Here is a 25,908-nt window from a genome sequence, read left to right on the forward strand (position 1 = left end):
TGCCTGGTCAGCCTGTTCTGTGGCCAGTGCACTGAGGTCCTGCTGCTCTTGGCCAACTCTGCCCTCCCAGCATTGTGGCAGCCTTGTTCTGTGCCATCAGAAGAGGACAGTGTGTTCCTCCTCTCTGAAGGGCCGGGTTCCCTCTCTGCCTGTAGCACCTCTCAGTTGGGCATCCAGTAAGGACATGGTGATGTCCAGTCCTCCATTGTTTCATGTTCTGTCTCCTCACCCCTCTGTCGTCAGCCAGGAGCTGCAGGAGGAGGACATGTGTGACATCTCACAGGCGTCTCTGGATGAGCAGTATCTTACACCTTGCTGGTCCCAGGACTTCTCTGGCACTCGCCATCCCATCAGCGGTCATCCATTTCTATGTGGGATGTGACCTGTGAGTGCTCCCACTGCTTGGAGAGTGAGGCGCCCAGTGGTCCCCATGCGGCCTCCATGTTCTCAGTGATCGCCTGACCTTGTGGAGACATCTCCCTGCAGCCTGGTCCTACAGGCCTCTCAATGTGACCCAACTCTAGGACCAGAGCATGAACAGATATGTGGGGTGTGTCCCTAATCCCGGACCACAATTGACTCTGACAATAACCAGCAAGTTCAAAATGTTGTCACTAAGACAGGTCAGGTGAAGACATGAGGGTGTCCTGGCCACCTTGGCCACTTCTGCTTTCCGTGCAGAGACTCGACAACTCACTCAACCAAGGTGAGGTGGCCACCAGCCCTCATGACACAAAGTTCGGGCTCAGGAGAGACGCAGTCTCCGCAGGGCCCATTTGTATCAGCTTGTCCTGTGAGGTCACCTTAGGGCCATGAGAACAACAGGACTGCCTGGGTGGGAAGACGGGACAAAGGCACTGGTGTGAGGCCACGCTGAAGAGACAGCGGCAGTTTGTTAGAGTGACAGCGCCCTGGACTGAGAAGGAGGCTCCCAGTCTATGTCCTCACTGCACGTGGCAGGGGTTGGACTGATCCTTCTTGCATTTTCTTCTGCCTGTGTCAGATGTGAGCAGTGACGTGCATGGGAGCTGTAGTGGTGGAGAGGCGGGTGTTTCTAAAGGTGCTTCAGTAAGGGGTAAGCCCCTTACTGTGTGGGGATGGACAAGGCACTTGAGAGAGAGGAACTTCCTGGGGGAACCTGGACTGACCCAGAAATCCTTTCCATGCAGAGAATTGTCCAAGTAAATCAGCAGAGGCCAACATGGCAGTGCCTGGGAAGTCCTCGGATGTGTAGAGGGACTGGGGATAGGGCTGTTTGTCCTCCCAGAGAGAATGTAGCTGGTTCTGGAAGGCAGCTGAGCTAAGGCATGGAGCCTGGGCCTGGGGACCAGGTGTGACAAGAGGAACGCTACAGATGGAGAAGGGACGAGGTAATCTGAACAAGTATGTAATGACCTTGGACCAGAGGACATTTGTAACTTTTGCGGCCACTTTAAATGTTGCCAGGAAGGCGACACATCAGAGAAGTGAGACTTTCTGTGCTACTTGATAAAGTCCATCCAGGCCATTTCTTGAAGGAAAAAACAGGCGCTTTCAGGGTGTCCTAAAACCATATCGAGATGTTTCAGTTTTCCCACCCCCCAGTCCACTGTGTTTGTAAGGAGTGAGAAGGAAGAACGTGATGGCTGACGGCACATTTCTGAATTTGCAGAAAATCCTGTGGATGAGGGAGTTGAAGAAGAAAAGGAACCACTGTCCAAAATGCGTGAACAGAGCAGGTAGACGCTGGGGCTGCTTCAAGGAGCAAGAGGAAGTCAGCACATCCATGATGCAGGGGAAATACAGACTGCTGACTTCCCCATCTCATTCTTTCAAGCAGCCCTGATGCCGATTCTGAAACCAACTTCTGGATTCTGTCTGTGGCACTGTGAGTGTTGGTCTGAGCCAAGGAGAACAGGCCAGTCAGGGCCTTCCTGGACACACAGATGCCACCTGGTCCTCCCTGTGGGGCTGAGAGGCAGGGGAGGTTCCTACTTTCCACTCAGTTATCTTAAGTCACGAGCAACAATTTCACAGCAGCAAAGGTCAGTAGACAAGCAAGGTATCATCTCACAAAATTGAGAGGAAAAATTCCTAGGAAGTACAGAACTCTGAGGGTCTACAGTGTCCCAGGCTTCTACAGGTACCAAAAAACATCTGCACAGTTTCCAAACAGTTTCCACAATTGTGTTTTGAAGCCTTTACTGGGATATCCTCAATGAAATCCCTCTCAAACCCACGTAAGTTATTGTCACTGGCTTCTAATTATAAATATTTCTTTTTATGTCACCTCAGTGATATCACCTTCCTCATCAAAGCCCAGGCACGAGAGTTGAGTCAGCTCTGCCAGACGTTACAGGAAGGGAGGGCCGCGTCATCCTTTCTCACTGGATACCTCGAGGCCCTGCTCAGCCATGATCACACTGACAACCCGCAGGGACAGAGACTCAGAGAACCCTGGCGGGGGTGCACAGGCTGGTGGATCACCTGCCTTTCTTGCTCAACCCAGGTAAGGAGGCCACAGAGCCTGGGTGTGAACTGAACAGAGGGACACACGGTGCAGGAGGTCATGGCCTTTCAACTGTCAACTGTCCTGCTGATGGAATGTGGCTTCTGAGGCAGGAAGCAGACTGTTAGAGGGCAGAGAGCCCTGGACTAAGAAGGCCACTGTCCCCAGATCTTGCCTGGGCACTAGCCTCACTCCTGTAGGTGAGGGATGGGTTTAGCCCTTCTTCACTTCCGTCCCCTCATCCGTAACCTGTGCAAAGTGGTAGCTGTGAGCGTTGACACAGTGAACTCCCATGAATGCACTTGCAGAAGGGACAAAGTCCCTGAGTGTTTGGAAGCATTTAGTTCAAGTGGTACAGTCGGGGGCAGAAATGTCACTCAGTCCTGAGCACTTTCCCTGGAAGGGCTGTCCCTGCCTCACTGCACAAGCCAACCTGGCTCAGCGAGATGTCCCCACTGCACTGAGGGAAGGAGAAAGGTTTTCAGTCCTTTCTATAGATCTGAGCAGGGTGTATTTGAGAATTGTGAGGGGCACAGCCCCGTGCTCTTCTATAGAAGGAGAGGCTCATGGCTGGAGAGATGGGGAAGAAAATGGGCAAAAACCCTTGATCTAGAGACTAAAAAAAAATGTATTTTAAGGTTCCCTACTAAATTCAAGGCAACCTGGGTAATGACCCACCCAACCAGGCACATTGACAGGATGGGGCCGGACATTGTCCCTCACCACTGCTCTGACGTCAGCAGAGGTCTTGGGTACAATTTTCTGAGCATATCTGAACTCATTCACAGGTGACAGATTTCCATGCTCAGATAAGCTCCAATATGTGTCCTGGCTAAAAGGGAGCTATTTTATGTCTGGACATGTCTGAATTTTTTTGCAAAACCTACGAGGATGATGAAGATGAAGAAGTGGCCTCACTGGCCTCCAGGTGAGGATGAGTTGTCAGGGGTGAGAAGCAGGGTCGGACATCGCAGGCGGGGCTGACATCTGTGGTGTAGAGCAAGGGGGTCAACAGGAGCTGAGATTTCACTCAGGGCCACACAGGGTCCTGATGCCCTGATCACATTGCTCACCCAGAGAGGGCAGACCCCCCAGCAAGGTTGTCCCTGTCCCCTGCTGGTCCCTCTCCTACTTGGAGTTTGTAGGCTATGTCTGACTGAGGGGAACTAGCCAGGCTCAGGGGAATCTTGCCCTCAAATCACCCACGTACTCTCCTGGGTGAGACTGTCACCAGCAGGACAAACATGTCTGGTTTTACACTGTGGCTTTAGGTCACTGACAGGGGCGTCATCACAAGCAAATAGCTAGAATAAAACAATCACCTCAGAGCACAAATTATAAAAAAAAAAAAAAAGCCTGGAGTACACAAATCTCAGGGTTTGTGTACCCCATTGGACCCCACCTTAGTGTGTCCAGTCGGGGCCTGCTGCGTGCTGAGGAGTCTCATCCCTATGATTTCACATCGGTTTTCCCTGTGTCCCCAGCTTCCACAGTGAGCTGCAAGAGGGACAGTGAATGGAATGTCCTATGCCCTGAGTGGGCAGGATGCCCCTCCCTCTGGGGGTCCTGATCTGTGTGGTGGCCAAGAGCGTCTCAGCAGAGCTGGCACTGGCTTTCTGTGTGAGGAGTCTGAGGGCAGCTCTGTTCTTCAGGAAGCTCGTGAGTTCTTCTCTTAGGAACCTCATCAGTGTCCCTGGGGGCCCAGGCAGCCTCCCTGTGCTCTGTCAGCTTCCGTGTCCAGGCTGAGCCTTGTCCCTCCAGCCCGGCCCAGGAGACATTTTTGGCTCCTGTCAGGTGCTTGGGCAGTTTCTGGCAGAGCGGTGAGGGGATCTGGGAGCATTCTCAACTTCCCAGGGTCTGGTCCTGTGCCTACCCTGTCCCTGAGCTCCTTCCAGTCACCTGGGCTGTCCTGAGGCATTGTGAGGCTTCAGGCTCTGTCTCAGAACCACTGCACAAGACCTGGGCTCCATGAGGAGGAGGGTAGTGAGTCCCCAGACTCCTGTCTCAGAAGTGAGATGAGGGAGGAAGGGCCAGCCCTGCCAGCGCCTCACTAAATACGAGCAGGGGAGGCCAGTTCATCTCTGCAGTCACATCCAAATCACAGAGGATGCCTTCTGGATGGGCTCCCTGTGACAATGTGTAACCAGTGTGTGTGCACAGTGACAGTGGGGACCTGGCAGCAGTGCCACAGGCGGTCTGCCCTGGCCCCTGTTCTCCCTGAAGGGCTGGCCTCATTAGATACACGTGAATAACACATAAATTATACACTGATCATTCAATGAGGGAGATTCTCCACAAGCCCAACTACTGACATGTGCAGGGATCAGGAGTGTGACAGGAGTCCCCTGTCCCATGCATGGAGAGGGTTGGCACAGGTCAGTGGTGAGGAGGCTCAGCACACAGGGAGGGGTGCAGCTACAGCGGAAATGCAACCATGTCCAGGCCTTGTGGAAATTGTCCCCCGAGAGGACCAGGCTGGGAGACCGTGGTTCTGCTTCCAGTCAAGAGAGGAGCAGGAAAGGGTCCTCGTAGAACGTGGGTCATGGGTGAAATCTGGGCGCTTGGAAAATCTCCCAGTCTGAACCTGAGAGAGAGATCACTACCTCCATCCTTTGTCCCTACAGCCTCTCTGGAACCTTCTCTGTAGGATACAGAAGTAATGTGAATAGGAAGAGAATGATGGGCATGTCCCTGTCTGCGTCCAAAGCCATCTGAGCTCAGGGGGTGATTTTGCACTTAGGGACACTGAAGTCTGGGAAGCAGGAATCTGAGTATTCCCAGAGACACACTGACAATGGGATCTCCCTCACGTACACAATGTTTGCCAGGAGGTCACTGCATGGTCCCCCTGACAGGCAGGGACGTCAGAGCTGCGTGTTCTGGGGGAGGAACTATAGAGAGAACTAAGACAGTTCCTTCTGAAGCCCCCTCACTTCTCAGCTCCCATGCCAGAGGCCCTGAGTACCCATGTGTCAGAGGTACAAGCCTCACACACACAGCTGCAGACAAGCACCCATGGAGCCAAGTGGCTGGACTACAGATGGACCAGCAGTAGGACTGTGGCCATGACCCCTCCAGGTGGAGAGTCCCCTGCACCCCCTGGAGCCTCTTCACCAGCACTGATTCTGGATCCCAGTGGCTGCTCCTCCCAGGTGGAAAAGGACAGGAAGGGTATGGAGGGGACGGTGGGGCCTCAGGTGCCTCCCAGTGTTGGGTCCCAGTCCACGATGCTGTCAGGTTGTGAGTGGAGCCAGAGCCTGGGGCTTGGGGTCAGATCTGTCTCCGGATCCTGGGTGAGCCACTTACTGGGTGTTCTCCTTGGCCAAGTTCCCTGTCCCCTTAGGTGTTCACACTTAAATGCCTTCATCTGGAGCCCTGAGAAGAGTGTCTCTATTCAGTTGTTGGTGTGATTATTATCACAGTTCCCAAAGTGCACGATTTGGTAGGAAGGTTCTATTGATTAACATTTTGAGCATGTATCTAATCCTAGTATCTTCCTTGTGACTTGTCACTTACAGAGAGATTTCCTCCATGTAGTTTTGATCTGGTGCAGAACAATTTTCAATGGCGATGTCAGTCCTGGGCCCAGAGTCAGCCTCCTGCCACGTCCAGCTTCATTCTGTGTTTTTGTTTTATCCTCTTTTTGAAGTAAAGGGCAACCTTCATATCTGAACTGGCCACCCGTCATCCATCTAGTTCATCCCATGCACTCACGGAAGGGCCCAATCTTCTCTTTTCTTTCACAAGGACCTGCTTCTGCTCTGACTGTTAAAACAGAGCCCTCTGGCCCTCAAACCCTTTGGGTCCTGGTCTTCCTTGCTCCCTGTCCCTCTCCATGTTCCTTCCTGTAGCCTATGGAGATCCCTGGGCTCTTCTGTCATCCTCATGTCTAAATAGTGAGGATCCCCAGGTCTCCTGGAGTAGGCAAGGTCAGGAGAGGTCAGAAGCCCCAATCTGGCCTATGGGGAGGGCTCGGGAGAGTGATGAGTGTATGTTTGGGGACACAAGTCCTGACTCGGGCCCTGGCAACTTGTGCCATTTATGCCTTTGCTCTTTCTTCTTGCTGGACTTTTCATTCTTGGTTCCCCAGGAGCCCAGCCAAGACTCCCTACATTGACCCACACAGTCTCTTCCCACCTGCTTGACTACAATCTTGAACAAGATAGGAAAGTTTAGCATTAGTGGAAGAAACACATTACATTCCAGTGGCACCTGTTGGTTGGTGGGGCAGGCGCCAGCCCCATATCCTGAGGGTGGTGTGTTCGAACTCGGCCCCAACCAAACTGCAACAACAAAATAGCCAGGCATTCTGGCAGGTGCCTGTAGTCCCAGCTACTCAGTAGGCTGAGGCAAGAGAATCACTACAGCCTAAGAGTTGGAAATAGCTGTGAGCTATGATGCCATGGCACTTTACCGAGGGCGATAAAGTGAGACTCTGTCTCTAAAAAAAACAAACAAACAAAACACACACACACACAAGAAAAGAATCACAGTGCTATAAATTTCCCTCTTAGAACTGCCTTTGCTGTGTCCCAGAGGTTCTGATAGTTCATGTCTTCATTGTCATTTTGTTCCAGAAATTTGGCAATTTCCTTCTTGATCTCATCTCTGACCCAGCTATCATTCAGCATAAGGTTATTTAACTTCCATGTTTTTGTATGTGTATGCAGATTCCTGTTGTTACTCATCTCAAGTTTTATTCCATGATGGTCCGAGAAGATGCATGGAATAATTTCTATTCCTTTAAATTTGCTGAGGTTAGACTTGTGACCTAAGATGTGATCGATTCTGGAGTAAGTACCGTGGGCTGATGAGAAGTATGTGTATTCAGTTTTGTTGGGATGAAATGTTCTGTAGATGTCAGCTAAACCTAAATGCTGGATGGTTAGATTTAAATCTAGAATTTCTTTACTCAGCTTTTTGTTGGAGGATCGATCCAGCACTGCCAAAGGAGTGTTAAAATCTCCAACTATTATAGAGTTGGAGGAAATCAAGTTGCTCATGTCTGTTAGAGTTTCTCTTATAAATTGAGGTGCATTCTGGTTGGGTGCATAGATATTAATAATTGAAATCTCATCATATTGAGTCATCTTTAATCATCAGAGAAATGCAAATCAAAACTACTTTGAGATATCATCTAACTCCAGTGAGACTAGCCTATATCACAAAATCCCAAGACCAGAGATGTTGGCGTGTGGTGGAGAAAAGGGAACACTTTTGCACTGCTGGTAGGAATGCAAATTAATACATTCCATTTGGAAAGAGATATGGAGAACACTTAGAGTTCTAAAAATAGATCTGCCATTCAATCCTGTAATCCCCCTACTGGGCATATACCCAGAAGACCAAAAATCACACCATAACAAAGATACTTGTATCAGAATATTTATTGCAGCCCTATTCATAACTGCTAAGTCATGGAAAAAGCCCAAGTGCCCATCGATCCACGAATGGATCAATAAATTGTGCTATATGTACACCGTGGAATATTATGCAGCCTTAAAGAAAGATGGAGACTTCACCTCTTTCATGTTTACATGGATGGAGCTGGAACATATTCTTCTTAGTAAAGTGTCTCAAGAATGGAAGAAAAAGTACCCAATGTACTCACCCTTATTATGAAACTAATGTAGGACCTCAACATGAAAGCTATAACCCAGTTATAACCTAAGAATACGGAGAAAGGGGAAAGGGAGAGGAGGGAGGAGGAGGAGGGGGATTAATGGGATTACACCTGCGGTGCATCTTACAAGGGTATATGTGAATCCTAGTAAATGTGGAATGTAAAGGTCTTAGCAAAATAACTAAGAAAATGCTACAAAAGCTATGTTGACTAATGTGATGAAAATGTGTCAAACGATCTATGAACCAAGTGTATGGTGCCCCACTATCATACTAATATACACAGCTATGGTTTAATAAAAATAAATAAATAAATAAAAGAAACATTTAACTAAAAAAAAAAAAAGAAAAGAATCACATTTCATTCATTGTGCATCAATGTTATAATGTTTAAAATAGTAAACACCGTTTAGTTTATTTGATCAAGAATAGTATGTTAGTCCATAGCCTAAATGAAGCATTTTGAGATTTACTATGTGCTCCTTGCTCAAAGCACTCAAGAGCATTACTTTTAATCCAATATAGGACTCTCAGAGTTATGGTTTCTTTCTTTTCTTTTCTTCTTTTTTTTTTTCTTTTTTTGAAACAGAATGTCACATGGTCAACCTTGGTAGAAGCCTGTGGCATCTCAGTTCACAGCAAGCGAAAACTCTAGGGTTCAACGGATTCTGTTTCCTCAGCCTCCCAGGAATCTGGGACTACAGGCGCCCTTCACGGTGCCTGGATTTTTTTTTTTTTTAGAGATGGGGTCTTACTCTTGCTCAGGTTGGGCTTGAACTCATGATGTCAGGTAATCCACCCACCTTAGCCTCCCAAGTGCTGTGATTATAGGTGTGAGCCACTGGCCATGTTTTCTTTAAAGATGGATGTTATTTAGTGCACATGGTTTTGAATATCTAAATGACCTTTCAGATAGGAGTTATCTTTTTGTCCTCTGATAGCTGTAAAGTTGTAGGAGTTAGTTTTATTTTCCTTTGATATCTGTAAAGATGTTTTTATTTCTACTCATATTACATCAATTAATAATCAAGATTTCTATGTCCTCTATCACATCAAGTACGATTCAAGGCTTGTATTTCTTTTTCCTAACAAATATGTCAGTATTTTAACTAATGGGTCAGTTTTTCCATACTTGAGGCACAAGTGGTAAAATAATGCATTTTCAATATTCAGAAAGTTTTACTCTTGAATTCAGAGGAAAAATGTCCCATTTACCCATGGTATGATTACATGAATCATACTTTTATGATTCAGATCTCCCTCCCCCCAAAAAAAATTTCTTTAGATTTTCTTAATGTAGTTTACATTTGCTATTGAACTTCCAAGGAAAAATTGATATGAATAATATTCACATAACATTAAATGGCCACTCATAGCCCGGAGGCAGAAACTCTTCAGAAACGTTTGCTGAACACATAATCAAAACTTATGCCCAGAGTCTCAGCTTTCTCTGGGGCTTTCAGATAATTAGTTATTGCTTCCCTTAATAGATGGTGCCACAGAGACAAGGTTTCTGTAGTTCTCTAACATCACATCCCTATAGAAACTCTGGTGAGCAAAGTCCACGTCTTCCCACCCCACTGGAGTAAATTCTATGGTGACATATCTAAATGTCAACAGTTGCTCAGCCAGTTCTAGGGCCGTGATGTTGAAATTATAGACCTCTGAGTTCCAGTAGCCACTATCTTCAGGCCTCAGAGGAGTGGCCATTTCCTGGCTACCATGTTGTCCCACCGTCTCCTTTTCAGATTTTCAGTTCATGGAGATCATAAAGATACAGAGGCTGTGGAATACACTCAGGATTTCCTCAGTGAAGGAGGCGAAGTAACGTAAGTTTCTCCATTTGGCCCTGGCAGGCTGATGCAAAAGACAAAATCGTTGTTGGATTGTGAATGCTGCCTTTTCCTCTTCCATTGACAGACCGATTGAACAGATCTCAGACCAGGAGATCCAACGGATTGTATTGGATCCATTTTTGAAATATTTAAAATAAATGCTAAACTTTACATTTTCACATTTATGCTACAAGTCATGAATATTTGCTATGCTACAAGTTGAAACTTTGACTCATAGTCAATTCAGTTTTATTCAGTAGATCCCCTAAGACAACTCTTAGGTCTCGTTACATCCAGAGAATTCAGTAAGAAATCAAAAGTGAAACTCAGTTAATAGTTATATTAATACAGCTTTTTATGCCACTCCTAACAAGGGCACACAATTCTAAATCAGAAATCATTGCTGAGAAAGATCTTTGAGAGGAAAAGAAGGGGGAGGACGGAAAAGAATAGGGAGAAGGCAGAGTTCAAGGCCTTCATTGGAATTAAACTCTCACCAGGTGGTTATGACAGGACACCATGGTTTAGAGATGCTCAGGGGACCATCTCCATTTTCCATCATCCTATTTCCTTCTGTATGTTTCTCCAAACTCAAACCTCTTCTTTGGAGTGTTCTTTCTCTAGACATGGAGAAGCTGCCCAGAAATCACCTAACTAATAACTGGGTGGGGATCATCTTCAGGGAATTAGGGACAATGAACTGAACCTTGACTGTTGTCCCTGCTCAGTCTTTGCCAATTCCACTTGGAGTCTTTATTTTTCCCCTTCCTTGCTGTTCCCCTTTGGAAAAATACTTGTACTATGTCTATCACAGTGTTTTGTTTGTCCTGGCCAAGGTGACCCTCAGCTTCAGTGGCTGTCAATGGTTCCATTGAGTCTTTCTTTCCTCATGCAAACAGTACAGAAAGGGCCTGAGGCCTGGGTCCCACTCCAGGTGGTCAGTAGCAGGTCACGTAACCTTAGATGGATCTCAGCCCTGGACCCTACCCTCTCCTCTTCAGGAAAAGGCGGAGCTGGACATGGGTGTAGTCTGAGGTCCCTGCTGGCTCTCACACCTAGGGTCCGCCCATAGCCCATCCCCTCTTCCTTAAGGAACTCGGACATGGAGTTATCAGAGGGCACATCTCCCTCCAAAGGGCCCCTCCCCGAGCAGCTAACTTCCTCTGGTTGTGACGGCTGACACTAAGCACATCCCTGGAGGTGATAAAAGCAATCAGTGCTGCAGACAAGGTGGACAGTGGCTGATACTGCCAGGTCCTGGGTGGGCAAGGACGGGGTTCCTACATCCTGGCCCTCAGGCTAATTGTGAGTTCAGGGAGGTTTCCTTCTGACCTGTGATTGTCACTGTCCTCTTCAGGCAGCCTGAGACTCACTCACCTCATCCCGCACAAGGGTTCAGCTGGCCCTGGGTCTTTCCCACTCAACCACCTCCTGATTAAGCCCTCAGCAGGGCCTGACAGAGACTCTCAGTGGGGTTTTTTCTCTTGTTTCAGATATCAAGCGCTGCTGGAACTGTAAAAACAATGAGCTTTTTAGAAAAACTAGCAAATCCACTTGATGAAAAAATCTAAAATTCTTGATTGAAATAAGCATAGTTAGAAATATTATTTCCCTATGTTGATGTATACTATACACTCTCTCCTATATTTCACTCTGTATTTAAAATAAAGAAAATGCATTGTTATTTTCTATGAAATCTTTATGTCTGCCCTGAAATAAAATTATTTAAAATAAACAACAATGTGTGTGTGACCTCTTTTGAGGTCCCTGTGGTCCCTGTCTTAGCACATTCAGGGAGCCGTAACAAAACATTATGACCTTGGTGGTTTATGAGCAACAGAAATTCCTTGTCTCTCAATTCTGGAGACTAAGGAGTCCATGAAAGACCAGCTATGAAGGGCCCTGGTGAGGCCCCCTTCCTGTTTTATAGCTGGCCCTTCCTTTCTGTGTCCTCACATGTTAAAAGAAGCTCTCTGGCACCTGCTATATGGGCCAGGATCCAATTTTAGAGGCTCTGCACTTGTGAGTGGATCATCCTCCAAAGGCCTACCATCTATTATCATCACCTTGGGGGTGTGGACTTTCACATAAGATTGTGGGGAGCCAGAAATTCAGACCACAGCATGGCCCTCTGAGACAGAGTGGGAATACAGAAGGGGAATGCACAGGAGGGTTTTGGCATGGGAGGAGGAGGAGCAGGGTGAGATGAATGACAAGGCGATTTTCTTCCCTGGCCCCAGCATGGAGCCCCTCTCTCTGGATAACCCCAGGTCGACTCTATGGACACAGCTCACGATGGCCTTTCACCTGCAGCCTTCTTTCTTCCCACAGATAAGCGTCTCACCCCTGATCCCTTCCTCTGATTCTGGGAACTCCTCTTTCCACCTGGTCTCCCAGGATTAGCACACATTCTAGAGGATGCATAGGACTGATCCTTCCCACATTCCTCCTTTCTCAGAGCTACCTTGTTCAGAGCCTCACCTTGTGATTCTGGAGAGTCCCAGGCATAAGAGTCCCCTCTGTGAAATGGAAGTGCAGCCAGGAACCCTGTGCAGACATGCAGTCCCACAGTCCCGGGTCAAGGTATCAGGCTTGTATAGTTCGGGAAACACAGGACTCAGGACTTTGACCTTGAGCCCTGAATTGACACATGTAATGCACTATGGACATTCAGTTTTGTTTCATTATCTTCGTGTGAAGTTTATCACCCGCATTAGATAGCTTTTCAGTTTTTTGAACCTCAAAAAGGCCTGTATTGACACAACACAGGACCCTGGAATCACACTCAGTCTTGTGTGTCACACGGGCAGGTGTGCACCTGTGCCCCAAGACACCTGGATGAGAGAGACTACAGCCACATTGAGTCTAAGGACCACAACCTGGGCACGTTCCAATGGTCCATTATCATTAGAATGGATAAACACACTGTGGCTTATTACCTTAGAAACAGACATGTGTAGCATCACAAAATGAAAGAGGCAACTAGACCCTCAGGACTAGCACCACTAAGTGCAAACAGAGCAGGTGAACTTCCCCCCCTGTGTCTCAATGCCCAGGTTATGTAGTAAATAACTCAGACAGTGAAGGAAAGGGCAGGGATAAACTGATGTGGAGTGCAATACAGTGCCCTGGCCTTGGGGTAACTACCCATCTGTCCTTCCACCAGACAATAGGGGTTACCTGTCTGCTACTCACAGCCTTCTATTTTCCTCATGATGCACACAGATTTCTAAGCTCTCCTCACCCCCTAATATCTGAACCCCTGCACACAGGACTTGAGCTCAAATTCAGGCCACAGCACTGGTCCCATTCCCGTGGCACTAGATGTCCTAAGCATGGAAACAACAGGTACAGATGTCTAAGCAACTGACCAAGGGGCAACCTGCTCTACATCTGCTCGCCCATTGCATAACATCACTGTCTCATTCTTCCCTCCAACCCAAGCCCTGTCTTCTCCCCACAAAGTGCTCTTCCCATTGACGTGTTCTTCATATAGCTAAAAGGAGACCTACATACTGAGGGGAAGGGACATCACTCACCCTATTGATTAAGGGCTCATGTCCTATTGGTGATTTTGTCCTATTTGATGTTCCTGCTCAGAGATCAACTGAAAAATAAAAGATAACAGCAGATATAAGAGATAAAACATTTTTCAGGATATTTATAAGATGTATTCCAGAAATCAAATCAAAACTTATAAGCAAAAAATAGGAGAAGATAAACTCAAAGGGCACATACAGGAGTCGAGATGTGCTCAACTCTATAAGAAGAAGAGTCACCTCAGACTGCACAGTCATGAGGAGGAAATAACTAGCAGCCAGGTATTGGATAGTAGAGGGAGGCCATGTGCTCTTCCTGGGAAAAATGCAGATGGAGCCTGCGCAGTCCTATGAGTGCTTGGCCCAGTGGCACCATGTTCCCTACACCAAAATGTGGAGAAGTCCTTTGTAAACACCATCCATTCTCTTGGTGTAATAAGGACATCTTTATGTTGACTCATCTCAGAAGGAAAGATAGCAGTTCCTTTCAAGTTTGGGCAGCTCACCGTTCTTTGACTTTGTGCTGACAGAAATTTCTGGTATTTGAAGTCACATTAAGCAGCTGCAGAAATCTCAATGTCATAGTTGGGCACCATGTCCTCCAGAGCTGGCACAGTTGCACATGTCAGAAGAATCTAAGGATGAAAGTCCTGGCCCCAGAGATATCATGCAAAGAGAGTTGATGTCTGTGTTTTGATTGGATGATGTCCTCTTTCAGCTTTTACATAGGAGACAGGGGTGTAGGCCTCCTGGGGACCCTGGGTTCTGATTGATGTCAGCCCTTGCAGGTGGAGCTGGTGATGCACATTATCTCTGAACTGCTTCTCTGTTTTTTTCAATTATAAGTTGGTAATTAATAATCATATAAATGTACAGTTTAAAGAATACTGTTATAATTTAAAAACCATAATTAAATCAAGCTCTTTTATCCATCACTTCAAATTCTTAAATTTGCCTTCTGGAGAGTACAGCTGAAATGTACTCTCTCAGTTTGATCCTCAATGCCTCTTTTCCTTTTCCATTTAGAACATTTTACAATTAAAGCCTCATAATACACCTTAAGAACCTGGAAATCCACACAGCAGACACTGAGGCCACTTTGATTTTACTGCACAAATGCGAAGACTAAATCTCCGTAACTATAAAAACAGTTGCCTGACTACTTTGCATAGAGCATGAAATCACTACTGCACTGACAGGACTGGTCCTACTGCTCAAACTTACACAACTGGAGATGAATAGAAGGTACATCATCAGGAATCTCTGTCTTATATTAAAAGTGTAGGAAGGTCATTTAAAATGCACGACCTGCAACTTGCCAACCAGTGTGATGAAAATGTGTCAAATGGTCTATAAAAATATTGTATGGTGCCCCACGATCACATTAATGCGCATAGCTGTGATTTAACAAAAAAAGAAAAGTGACTCTTTCAAATTAAAAAAAAAAAAAAAAACGAACAACATCATGAAAGGGTGGAAAATAGAACATCAAAATGGGAAATAACATTTTAGTAACTGGTGGACTCAGGATAGGAAGATAATTTTTATTGATTTAAGTTTGGAATAAATAATTATTTCATGACAAAATTAGTGAACGTCTGATGAAAAAGTACATAACTCCTTCAAATGAGGCTGCTAGTTATTCTCCACCAATGACAGGGTCATTGGAAATCTTTCTATAATTAAATCCTCTTTAACCATCAAAATGTTAGTGCACATACAACTTCTCAAAGTTCCACAAAAGCCATGAACAATTTAGTCACAGGCTTTAAGGATTGTCTATTTCAAATGCTCCTTTCCAGAAGTAACTACAAGAATGTTAATGAGTTCTGTCACCAAACAAGACCATAAGTTCACCATAACCATGAGCCTTGATTGGGGTTAATTAGGTCCATTTAAACCTAATTGTTTTCTCATGGCTTCTGCCAGCCTAGACCTACCTGGTCCCAGGTATTTCCAAGAATCCCCTGATTTGACTTTCACACTTCCTTTGGCCTCCCTCATTGTCCTACTGTGTGATTCTTCACTCTACATCTCAGGGGCATTTTTTGTCCCCTGGAGTAGCTCATTGGGTCTCCTTCTCTGGCTCATCAGCTATTAACGCCTGGTCCTATACATGGATTGCGGTATCACCCCAACTCCAATTAGGAGACACCCCAGTGTACCGAGCTTGAGGGCCCACACTAGTCAAAATAACCCCACCCCAACTCTTCCAGCATCTCCACCAGGGACAGTGGGTTCAGAATTTCTACAAACGTAAAGGGAAGAAATAGATCTCATGTCACCTTGCCTTGAAAATGATTCCCTATTTCTGACAAATGACTGTGTAATTATGTGATTTTTTTTTTTTGGTTTTCCTTTAAGGAAAGAGAAAACTTGTCTAAAAAATAAAGTTAGGTCTTCTTGTTGACATTTTGCCCTGGGACAGCTGGACTCAAGGGTCAGCAGTGGGACTGCACAACTTCCTGCCTGCACTTTCATTTCACATGGGAGATTCTTTTGCTTTGGACTCTCCAGAACCACAAGGGGAGTGTTTGGCCAATTCAGGCCTGAGGAGGTTGAAGGTGGGAGGAAAGAGTTATGTTCATAAGGTAGAAAGTGCCATAAGCCTGGGAGACCAGTGGAAAAGTGAAGTCCCCAGAATCAGAGAAAGGAAGGAGGGTGAGGTGCTTCTCTTCTCTCCTTTCCTCTCTTCTCCTCTCCTCTCCTTCTTTCCTTTCCCTTACTCCCTCCCCTTCCCACTTCTCTTCTCTCTCCTGTCCTCTTCTCTTCTTATTCTTCTTCTTTACTTTCTTTTTTTTTCTTCTTCTTTTTCTTTCTTTTTTTTTTTTGCAGTTTTTGGCTGCTTTTTGATCCCGCCACCTCTGGTATATGTGGCCAGTGCCCTACACCTTTGACCCACAGGCACCACCCATCTTCTCTTCTTTTTGTGGGAAGAAAATAGTCTGTAGAATGAGAGACCAGGACGAACAGTGTGCACAGACTAGACGCAGGCGTGTTCCCAAGACAGGGGCTCCGTGCTGCAAGCCAAAGTAGGGAACCTGTTGTGATCATCACACCCTGTTCCTCCTCTTCTCCTATGCACAAATCTGTGTGGGGCCCCTCAATCAAGGATAAAGCACACAGGTGCACCATCCCTGGGGGCTCCTTATCAACACACCAAAAATGAAAGGAGCACAGGGGAACTCAGACAGGGTAAAGTCATCAAGACCATCCCTGGAGACCCCTTACCAAGACACTGAAGATGAAAGGAGCATGGGGGTGCCCAGACAGGGTAAAGTCGTCAAGACCATCTCTGGGGTGGTTTGTTTGGTCCTTACCAAGACACTGAAGATGAAAGGAGCATGGAGGTTCTCAGACAAGGTAAAGTCACTGAGATTGTCCCTGGCAGAGCATCATCAGGAGAGTGGACTGATGGGCAGATAGATTAGAAAAGTGGTTTGTCCCCCTACAGAGAAGAAACTGCCTTTCCCTTCCCCCTTCTAAGTGTATCATCAGCCTTGTTGACTACTCAATACCCTGTGCTCTCAATCACCCAGCAGTTGCCTTTAACCCAGTTTTCCTGAAGGCTTGGAATTCTTTTAATCCTATTTTGGCACCTTTGCATTTTGCATTTTTGCCCTTTGTCTTAGAGGTCAATAAAAGATTTCTGAGGAGTCAGAGGCGGATGCCCTACTTCAGTCTGCCACTTGGTATGTGAGTCAATGTATGCCTCTCCTGGCTACTCAGACTTTATACATTGAATTGGTGTGAAGTATTGCTATTTTGTGTGCATATTCTCCATGTTTGACCCCCAACCCAGGTTCCCCAGGGAACCACAACACACATTCTGCCCGTACATCGTCCTCATTCCTACTTCCATTTCAGAATGGCACATGAGAGTGCTATGGTCTGATTATCTGGGTCCCTTAAAATTTCATATTGAAGTAGTAAACCGAAAGGTGATGGTAACAGAAGGTGGGACCTTTGGGGAATGATTCACTTATAAGGGCAGACTCTAAAATGGTCAGTGTTGACCATTACACTCGGAAACAGAAAGCAGCAGGACCAATAGCCCCTTGGCAGGGAGACCTGCCCTGTCATAACTCCATGTAACATTCCTTTGGGAGAAGTGGGAGGGCAATGGGAAGGGCCCTGGAATGAGAGCCTGAATGGAAGGCCCACAGAGACCTGCTTTCGGCATGAGAGTACACAGAGGAGAAGGGCCAGCTATGCGTCAAGACAGGAGCCTCTCCAGGGGTCTGGAAGGCTGGTTCCTCTTGGACCCCTCAGCTTCCAGAACTGGGAGAGAAGACATTTATGTTCCTTATAAGCCATCCAGGTCATGGTTTTTTGTTACAGTTGCCTGAATGGCCTGACACAGGGGCCACAAGGATCTCACAAGAGCTCACAGACACATTGTCATTTATTTTAAACAACTTTATTTCAGGGTAGAGGAAGTATTTCCACATAAAATAAGAATGCTTTCTCCTTATGTTAAATATAGGGTGAAATATGGGAGTGGGTACGGTATACATATATAACTAGGGAAATAATATTTTGTTTAATTTTCAACATGGCAACCAAACATTTTAGTCTTTTGCCACCAGGTGAAATTATTAATTTTTCTGAAAAGTTCAGTGTTTTCACAGTTCCAGCAGCACTTGGTGTCTGAAAAGAGAGAAAGAAAAGAAAAAAAAAACCAAAAAAACATTGATTGTCTCTGTCAAGCCCTGCTGAAGATTGAGTCAGAAGGTGGCTGAGTTAAACAGACCCAAGGACAGCTGTTGGGGGATGAGTTGAGTGAGCCTCAGGCTGCCTGAAGAGGATAGTGACAGTCACAGGTGAGAAGGAAATTTACTGAACTCACAGCCTGAGGGCCAGGATATAGAGTCCCTGTCCCCACCCACCCAGGACCAGCTGGTATCAGCCACTGTGCTCCTTGTCTACAGCACAGTGAGGGCTTTTCACAACTCCAGGTGATAGACTTGCTTAGTGTCAACCATCACTACCAGAAGCAGGCAGCTGCTGTGGGGAGCGGACCTTTGCAGGGAGATGTGCCCTCTGATAACTTCCTGTCCTATTCCTCTAGGGAGGAGGAGTGGGCTATGGGAGGAGGAGTGGGCTATGGGTAGGAGGAGTGGGCTATGGGTAGGCCCTCTCTTCCTGTGAGAGACAGCAGGAAACTCAGACCACTCCCACGTCCAGCTCCTCAGACCCTTTCTGTACTGTTTGTAAGAGGAGAGAAAGGCTCCAATGGAGCCATTGACAGTCACTGAGGCTGAGGGTCATCCTCGCCAGGACAAGCATCACATTTCAGACATAGTACAAGTATTCTTCCAAAGGGGACCAGCAAGGAAAGGAAAAAAAGAGATTCCAAATGGAACTGGAAATAAGTGAGCAGAGACCACAGTTGAGGCTCAATTCATTGTCCCTAACTGCCTGAAAATGTTCCCCACCCAGTTACTACTTAGGGCATTGTGAAGCACATTTTCCATGTTCAGGCAAAGAAAATTCCAAGTGCGTGTTAAATTTTAAAGAAATGTGGAGGAGGAGAGAAAATGATGAAGAATTGGGATACTCCCTTAAGCATCTCTAAACCACAGTGTCCTATCATAACTACCTACTGAGACTTTCATTACAATGAAGGCCTTGAGCTCTGCTACCTCTCCATTCTTTCCTTTTTTTCTCTTCTTTCTTCCTCTTCTTTTTCCTTCAAAGTCTTTTAACAGAAAAGATTCCTGATTCATTTTTTTTTGCCAGTATTATGGGTGGCATAAACAGGTGTATATATACAATCATTTCCTAAGTTTTCCTTTGACACTCATCAATGAGGATGAGCGTCCGGCCTTTTCTGTGCAGGGGCCACACACTTGGGGCACATAATTGTCCATAACCTGAGATCACAGCAGACCTCTAGTCCTTTTCTTCTTTAGCAGCTACTTAAGACTGCTAAAGACTCAACTCACGTTTCTCTTCTGCTCTGAAATCACACTGCACAGTCCTACAGATTGTGACCAAATGTGGGGATTTCTCCCACCACCAAGATATCAATCAGGTCTGCAAGGGACACAGGCTGTGTGTCCCCTGGTTCACTTCTGACCCACAGGGGTGTCCAACTTGAGGCATACAGATTACATTAGGTCTCATTTCCTTATCTGTGATGTCATCTACCCTTAAATGTATGCAGGATCTTTCTTTTTTGCTCATCAAACTTTGGTTTGGGTTTGTGTATTTACTGTATATCCCCACAGACAGCAGAAAAGAAATAGTTTGGACAACTCTGAGTGATGGCTCAGTCCTCAAGGTGCCCTCCGCATTAGACACCATTCACAAATCCCAGCCTCCAGAACTTCTGACTGACTGACTTCCAGTTGTGGTTCTACAACCCTGCACCTTTGGTTTGGATGAATTGGCTAGAGTACATCCAACCACTAAAGGAAACACTTTTATTTTATTACAAAGAATATTATAAATAATATGGATGAAGAATGCACAGGCCAGGGCAGGGGATGGCCCTGAGCTCCACCATCCAGCTAGGGTGTAACATACTTCATAAGCCTCGGTGGTTCAGCTGTACACTAGTTCCCTGGACCATGTACTTTTGCTTTTATGATAGCATCATTACATAGGGATGAATGGTTAAATCGTTGGCCATTGATGATCAATATAAACTTCAGCCCCAATCCCGTTCCCAGAGGTGGACAGTGGGGCTGAAAGTCCCAGTTCTCAAACCTGGCCTTCACTTCTTCCTTTTCCATCCCCCATCCTGATCCACCTAGTGGTTCTCAGTATTACTGCTAGTCAATATCACCATAAAACATTACAATCCGTAGAGCAAGTAGACCGCCTACAGGATGGGAGCCAATATTTGCACACTATACTTCTGATAATGGGCTGCTAACCAGAATCTATAAAGAAGTCAAACAATAAAAAGATGAAATAATCCCATAATGAAGTGGGCAATTATGTGAACAGACACATAAGGATATGAACTTTTGGCCAATAAATGTATGTAAACATATTCAACATTCCTACTCAGGGAAATGCAAATCAAAACCACAATGAGATATCACCTAAGTCCAGTGAGAATGGCTTTTATCAAGAAGTCCCAAAGCAACAGATGCTGGTGTGGATGCAGAGAAAAAGGAGCACTCAGACAGGGTTGGTGGGACAGCAAACTCCACGTGGAAAATCACATGGAGCCACCACAAAGAACTGAAAGGACAACTAGCGATTGATCCAGCAATCCCACCGCTGCATAATCTTACAGAGGAAAAAGACATGTGTGTGTGAATGTTACCTGTAGCCCGATTCACCATCACAAAGGCACGGAAGCAACCCAGTGCCCATCAATACACGTGGAGATTTAACACAATGTGGGATGCAGACACCATACAGTCCCACTCAGCCATTAAAACATGGTGACCTGAAACCTCTGTGACAACCTGGATGAAACTGAAGACCATTCTTCTAAGTGAAGTAGTGCAGTCATGGAAAAACAAACACCACATGTGCTCACATTTACATCAGTACTAACCCATCACCCTTGTTGTGCACGAGTGGAAATGAAACTGCATGGAAATCGAGCAGGTGGGAAGAGGCAGGAGAAGAGGGTAACCTCACACCTCACAGGTGCACAGCACAGTGTCCAGGTGAGGGCACAGTAGGGACTTTGCACAAACTCTACAGAAGCAGTTCATGTAACAGATCATATGCACCCCTATAATATTTGAAAATTAAAAAAAAATACATAACTTTGGAGAAAACAAAGATTTGAAGAGCTATGTGCCAAAAAAGGAACAAAGAACCAAAATACCTTTGACGATATCACAGCCAAGTGTGAGAATCACCTGGGAACCTTTCTAAACACTGATGCCCAAACCACACCTCAGATCACTGAAGTGAGAATTCCAAGCTGGGAGTTGAAGGCGTTCATTGAATTAAAGTCTCACCAGGTAGTTATGATAGCACACCATGACTGATAGATGCTGAAGGGCCCGTCCTGATTGTCTATCACCTTCTCTCCTCCATATTTATCTCAGGAATGGTTTCTTTTTCCCTGGCCTGTGGGCTATCCGCTTTTTCTGACAATTTCAGTTCATCACTCTATAGTCACATAGGGTGGTCTGAAGTTACAAATGTCCTAAATCCTTATATGAATATGGGCCCAGATTCACGTTTTTCAAAGTTAACCCATAACGTACTCATTTCCCATCTCTGCCTGCAAACCATGGAGGGGCAGTGAGCCTCTTCTGGGGACTTGTAGAAGTACACATGGAAAGAAAATGGAGAGAGTGCCGGATGCCTGAGCACCTCATGACCGCTGAGGTATGACGTCCTCCCCCTATGTCCAATTTACACTGATTTCACTCTAGAGAGCCATGGTGTCCTTCAGTGACTATCAGCTCAGATGAGTCCACGATGGACACTGAGTCTCTGTAAACTCGTCCGCATCAGCACAGTCCTGCAGCTGTGGGGCTAGTCTCACCTGACAGGTCTCCTCCCTCTGGCTGGCTCTCAATGTGTTTCTCTAACGAGAGGGTTCCCTGTGCTCACTTTTCACTGTTCTCACTCACAGGGAAAACTGAGCAGGGACCCCTCCTGCGGGCCTACTAGGCTCCACAACTATGGAAATGCAGGGCGGATCCAAAGTTTCAAGCACCCCACAGCATTGGAAAGTCACTGAACAATGTGATCATTGAGACCAGAAGGAGGTGACAGCACTTGTTAGAGAGAAGACATGGGGAATAGAGGACAAGCTGTCACCTTCCACAGAGCAGTGAGGGGCCTGTGCGACCCCAGGTGGCATTACCTCTGCACCCGAAGCTGGAGGCCTGGGGAGCTGCACGTTAGTCTCCACTTGCTGACCAGCAATGTCCTCTTGCTAATGGTCTGTTTCAGGACACCTGGGGCAGCGAGCAGCACAGAGACTGTCTGGGTCAGTGTGGTGAGACTTGGCTGGGCTCCTGGGGACCAAGAAGGAAAAGACAGACCAGAGGGAAGAGCAGAGGCTTAGATGAAACAAGTAACCAGGGCCCGAGTTAGTGTCTCCTATACCCAGACACACGCTCATCACACTCCCCAAGACCTTCCTGTGGGCCACACAGGGGTTCCCGACCTCTTGTGACCTCTCATCTTCTCGGGGACCTGGAGCTCCTCACTTCTCAGATTATAGGCTCGCTGACAAGGGAGCCCCCAGTATCCCACAGACTGCAGGATGAGACATGGGGAGGGATGAAAGTGGAGAGGACGGGAAACCAAGGACAGTTTGAGGGCCAGAGTGCTCTGCTTTAACAGAGTCTGGGGGGAAGGGAGTCCTTGTGAAAAGGGAAGCGAGGATTTGGCGCTACTGTGAGTGCAGGGGATGAACTGGATAGACAATTACAGGACGATAGTTTTGGATACTTCATATGCGAAGGTTGCCCTTTTTCTCAAGATAGAATTTAGAAACACCAGAATAAAACTGGACTTGGCAGGATCCTGACTTGTGGGCCCAGGACTGACATTGCCACTAAAAATTGTTCTAGGTCTGATCAAAACTATAGAGGAAATCTCTCTGTAGGTGACAAGTCACCAGGAAGATACGAGGATTAGATAGATGGTCACAGCTTTAATCAATAGAACATTGCTACTGAATCGGGCACTCTGGAAACTGTGATACTAATCACACAAACACCTGAATACAGAGATTCTTCTTAGGGCTCCAGATGAAGGATTTAAGCATGAATATCTAAGGGGACAGGGAAATTGGCCAAGGAGAACACCCAGTAAGTGGCTCACCCAGGATCTGGGTACAGGTCTGACCCCAAGCCCAGAGTCTGGCTCCCCTCAACCTGACAGAAGCGTGAACTGTGACCCAACGCTGAGGGAGCATCCAGAGGCCCCACTGTCCCGCCCATGCCCTTTCTCTTGACACCAGAGCGGTGTCAGAGCTTCTCGCTCCCCTCTCCTTCCCCACCTGGGAGAAGTAGCCACTGGTGTCCAGAGTCTGCGCTGGTAACGAGGCTCCAGGGGGTGCAAGGGATGCTCCACATGGCAAGGTCATGGCCACAGTCCCAATGCTGGTTCAGCTGCAGCTGCAAACAGTTGGCCCCCGGGGTGCTCTTCTGAAGCTGTGTGTTTGAGGCTTGTACCTCTGACACATGGGGGCTCAGGTCTTCACTCCAAGGCCCTTGGGAAAAGGCGTCCTGCATGGGAGCTGAGAGGTGATGGGGGTTCAGTAAGAACTCTCCTAGTTATCTGTTTAGTAAGCCTCCCCAGAACACCCAGCTCTGATACCCCTGCCTGTCAGTAACACCACACAGAGACCTTGTGTCAATGCGTCTTAGGGATACTTAGACCCCTGGTGCCCAGGCTGCAGTGCCCATCAGTGTCCCCTGAGCTCAGATGCCTTTGGGCAGACAGACAGCAGGGACACACCCATAATTCTCTTTCTGTTGACATGACTCCTCTATCCTGTAGAGAAGGTTCTGGACAGGCTATAGGGACAAAGGCTGAGGTAGTGCTCTTTCTCCCAGACTCAGGCTGGGGAGTTTCCAAGCACCCAGATTTCCCTGATGGCCCCTGTTCTATGGGGACCCTTCCCTGCTCCTCCCCTGAGTGGCAACAGACCCAGGTCCTCCCAGCCTAGTCCTCTTGGGGGACAGTTTCCACAAGGCCTGGACATGGGTACATTTCTGCTGTAGTTGCACCCACCCTGTGTGCTGAGCCTCCTCACCACTGACCTGTGCCGACCCTCTCCATGCCTGGGGACAGGGAACTCCTGTCACACTCCTGATCTCTGCACATGGCAGTAGTTGGGCTTGTGGGAAACTCCCTCATGAAATGATCAATATATAATTTATGTTTTATTCACATTGTGTCTAACAGCCCCTGACCTGTAGGGAGGGCAGGGGCAGGGCAGACCGCCCGTGGCACTGCTGCCAGGACCCCACTGTCACGGTGCGCACACAGTGGTCACGGTGCTTTTGGGACCAAAACTTCCTCCCTCATCCCACTTCTAAGACGTGAGCCTGGGCTCCCACCAACCTGCTCCTCACGGGAGCCCACTCCTGGTGTGGAGGTTCTGAGACAGAACATGAAACCTCACAGGGCCCCAGCACAGCCCAGGTGAGTGTAGGGAGCTCAGAGTCAGGGTAGGAGACACAGAGCCAGACCCTGGGAAGTCAAGAAACCTCACAGACCCCCTCACGTCTGTGCCAGAAACTCTGCCCTAGCACCTGACAGGAGCCGACGTCTCCTGGGCCGGCCTAAATGGACACAGCAAAGCCTGGAAAGAGAGGCCGGCAGAGCACAGGGAGAGCGCCTGGGACCCCAGGGACACTTACCTGCTTCATAGCCGTATTCACCTGCTCCCTCCAGGACAGTGCTGCCCTCAGACTCCTCAGACAGAAAGCCAGTGCTAGCTCCGCTGAGATGCTCTTGGCCACCACACATATCAGGACCCCCAGAGGGAGGGACATCCTGCCCATTCAGAGCCTCAGACAGTGCAATCACTGTCCCCTCCTGTAGCTCACTGTGGAAGCTGGGGACACAGGGAGAACTGAGATGCAATTGGGAGGGATGAGACTCCTCAGCACCCAGCAGGGCCCGACTGGAAACACAAGGTTGGGTCCAAAGGCGTGGGGCCTCCCTTCACAGACGGGGAAGGACACTGTCCTCCTCTCTCTGAGCACAGCGGGGCTGCCGTGGGCAAAGGGGGCGAGAGAGAGAGAGAGACTGAAATAGAGAGAGACACAGAGAGAAACATGCAGAGAGAGACAGGAAGACAGATGCAGAGAGACAGGAACCCAGACAGAGAGAGAGAGAGAGGGACAGAGAGAGACAGGAAGACAGATGCAGAGAGACAGGAACCCAGACAGAGAGAGAGAGAGAGGGACACAGACAGAGACAGACCCAGAGAGAGAGGGACACACATACAGGGAGAGACAGGGACACAGACAAAGAGGGAGACAGGAACCCAGACAGAGAGAGAGACAGAGAGAGACAGGAAGACAGATGCAGAGAGACAGGAACCCAGCCAGAGAGAGAGAGAGAGGGACAGAGAGAGACAGGAAGACAGATGCAGAGAGACAGGAACCCAGACAGAGAGAGAGAGAGGGGACAGACACAGAGAGAGACAGGGACACAGACACAGAAAAGAAGGAGAGGCACAAATAGAGAGTGATACAGAGAGAAACACATGCAAGGGGACACAGACACAGAGACATGCACCCAGACAGACAGTGCCCTCCCAGCAGGGCAGGGAGCACACTGACGAGATGACCATCTCAGGAGGAAGGGACCCCAGACACCTGTTAGGCACAGGTAAGACACGCAGCACCCAGGGCACACACTCCAGGTCCACCCTGAGCACAGATGACGAGAATGTCACACCGGGTCATCTGGGGAACACAGGATTCTTGGGCTGTATGGAATCCCGGAGACTTGGACCCCCAGGCCT

This window comes from Nycticebus coucang, chromosome 10 (assembly GCF_027406575.1).
Source record: "Nycticebus coucang isolate mNycCou1 chromosome 10, mNycCou1.pri, whole genome shotgun sequence".
Classification (NCBI taxonomy): Eukaryota; Metazoa; Chordata; class Mammalia; order Primates; family Lorisidae; genus Nycticebus; species Nycticebus coucang.